The sequence below is a fragment of the Thermobia domestica genome, chromosome 17 (genome assembly GCF_964235325.1).
Source record: "Thermobia domestica chromosome 17, izTheDome1.hap1.1, whole genome shotgun sequence".
Classification (NCBI taxonomy): Eukaryota; Metazoa; Arthropoda; class Insecta; order Zygentoma; family Lepismatidae; genus Thermobia; species Thermobia domestica.
In genome coordinates this window covers 27021485-27024217 of record NC_137470.1, presented here as the reverse complement: position 1 = coordinate 27024217, position 2733 = coordinate 27021485, and positions in this window count along the sequence as shown.

Sequence of the window (2733 nt, the reverse complement as noted above, 5' to 3'; positions counted from 1 at the left end):
CCTTTTGAAAGAAATGGAGGCTCCTGAGCAGCTGTCATCTGAGGATGAATGGCAATAGGGTTAATGTGTAAAAATCATAAACTATTCAGTTATTTTTTTATTTTACATGGAAAAATATTATTCTCATTGGGCAAATATGTGCAAATATATTATTAAAATTGTTAGTAAAACATTTTGTCTCCTTGTTTCGCATTCATTAACAGCTGTCATCTGAAGACGAATCAGAATAGCCTTTATGTGTAAAAATCATAAGCTGCTGTTATGCTTTATTTCATGTGGAAAAATATTATTATCGTTGTACAAATATGTGCAAATACATTATTATACATGTTTTTCCATCATTTTGTCTTATTTTTAGCATAACATAACATTTCTGCAACGAAAAACACAAGATTTCAACTTTTAGCACGAAAAGGTAATTTTGGCCAGGTTTTGAGGGTTTCTGGACCACTGTGAAGCCGTTCAACTTAGAGAGCTTAAATTCAGTATATAACTCTTTACTAAAAATAAACAGAACGTGTCCTGGCAGTTTTAAAAATGTGTTTTATGAGGGGGGAATTTTCTATATATTGGAAATTGGTAGTGGGTTGATTTGTAAAAATTATCGAAAACGATTGATATTAGTTGAGAAACTAATTGAGGAATGGAAACTACAGTCCTTTGCATTTTATACCCACTGCTTTCTAATATAATAATTGCTGAAGCTGGTGTTTAATATATGGATTGTTCAGAGCATAAGGCAATCAAACCATAAAGTTGTGAGAAAAATAGACATAACATTTGTATTCCAAGCTTAATTTCATGAGCATTTTAAATTAGTACGGCATGCTTAATTATATGGAAAACTAGTTTTTCTTTCTTTTCTTCTTACGTTGGTCTACTTTATCTTGATTTGATACTTTCAAATTTCATCCTGTTTTCTACTGAAATGTATATGTAAGCCAAGAAAGAAATAATTATATGTGATAAATTTAAATTCATCTTAATTTGGAAGATGAGAAACACTTTACCATTGTATATCGTAAAGGTCAGATCCACCGGTATTGTAACAGAGCGGTGCTTGAGCGATTGACGGTAGGAATTCAAACTCCGATAAGTGAAAATTTTACAGTCTTGTTTTATTTCAAGTGTAATCTCTTTAGTCAATGGAGAGAAGGACGTGGATCATGGGTCAGAGTTGATTACGTTGGTGGGTCGGAGTTGGTCACATGGTTCAAAGTGGTTCATAGTTGGTTGTGGGTCAATTGTGTATTCTACCATTAATTTCATAATTCGCAATCACGCTGTCCTTTAGCTTAAAGACACAATCGTGGAACGTAGAATTTAATATTAGTGATGTAATAAACCCATAATGGGTCGCTTCTTGTTTTACCTTGGTGCATTATACTTTTGCAATGGTAAGACAAGTGTTTACCTCCTCTGGGTAGTTTCACAGTTTCACATTTGTAGAGGTGGTCAAGGAGTTTCTAATGAAGGATTTATTACCATCTTGAACGCTCGCTATTTTGCACAAGTTAGCATAAAGACTCTGGACTCTTACCATTTTTTTTTAAATTTTAGTAATACTTTTAAATGACATACTACTTGATTTCCCTTACCATTTTCACATTTTGAGTTGCACCCCTCCTGAGACCCACCGGGGAACCTTGGGGCAAATCTTTTTCCTCGACACGGGGTACCTTTGAAATTATAAAATACATGTTTTCCGGTGTTGACATCTGTTTCATCGTTTCAGACTTTTATTTGTGTCAACGGGTTTCATGGATACCATGCTTCTTTATTCTCTTAGTTTTCAGATACAAGCCCCCATGTCGTAAGCGTCAGTGGACCACCCATGCGCAACTGGCGACATTTCGCCAAAAGTTGGTGATCCCGCAGCTACGATCCGTGGTGGCCCCACTTCGGTTTTGAAAATTATACCACCAGCGGCAGAGACTCAACGAAACGCCAACGAACCACAAAATTTCTCCCCCAAAATATGTTAAATCGCCCATATGCTTGATTTGTTTATATTCAAGTGAATGTAAAAAACACTAGGGGAAAAAAGCAAGTATCCCAAGGTGGGCGCGAATCTTCAACCTTAAGTTTACTTGCCGCATATTCTTCTGACTTCGCCGCGGAAACGATGAAGAAAATCTCGCTTATAGAAGGATAAATTATTGAGGTCTTAATTTACCAATCAAACAAATCCCTCTATCTCAAGTTATGTGAGATGGTACTGTGAACCGTTTCGAGATTTATTGCTTTCTGGTGGGGTACTATCTATGTGCAAAATTTGAGAAAATCGCCGACACCCACCTTCGGAAACTCTCCTCTTTAGTGCAATGTTGACAAGAGATGGTGTGTTTCAATGAATCCTTGATCCACAAAATACTGACCCACTACACATCGTGACCCACAATGACTCAACACCCAACGTGACCCATTCACCCACCATGACCCACTCTGACCCACCACCAACTATAAACAACTCTGAACCATTGTGACCAACTCCGACCCACTAAAATACATCGTCATTAAGTTTGATCCATTAACCACGCCATCCTCTCTACTGATTTAAGAGGTTATATTTGTAATAAACCAATTTTTTCCAGTAGTTAGCTTCTCTAAAAACTCATAGCCTGCATCTCAAAAGCCAAGCAGTAAGTCCTATTGCCATTGTTACAACTGGAAATATCAAAATCCAAAAGAGCCTGAACTTCTTTCTTCATTACAACCAAATGAAAAAAAGAA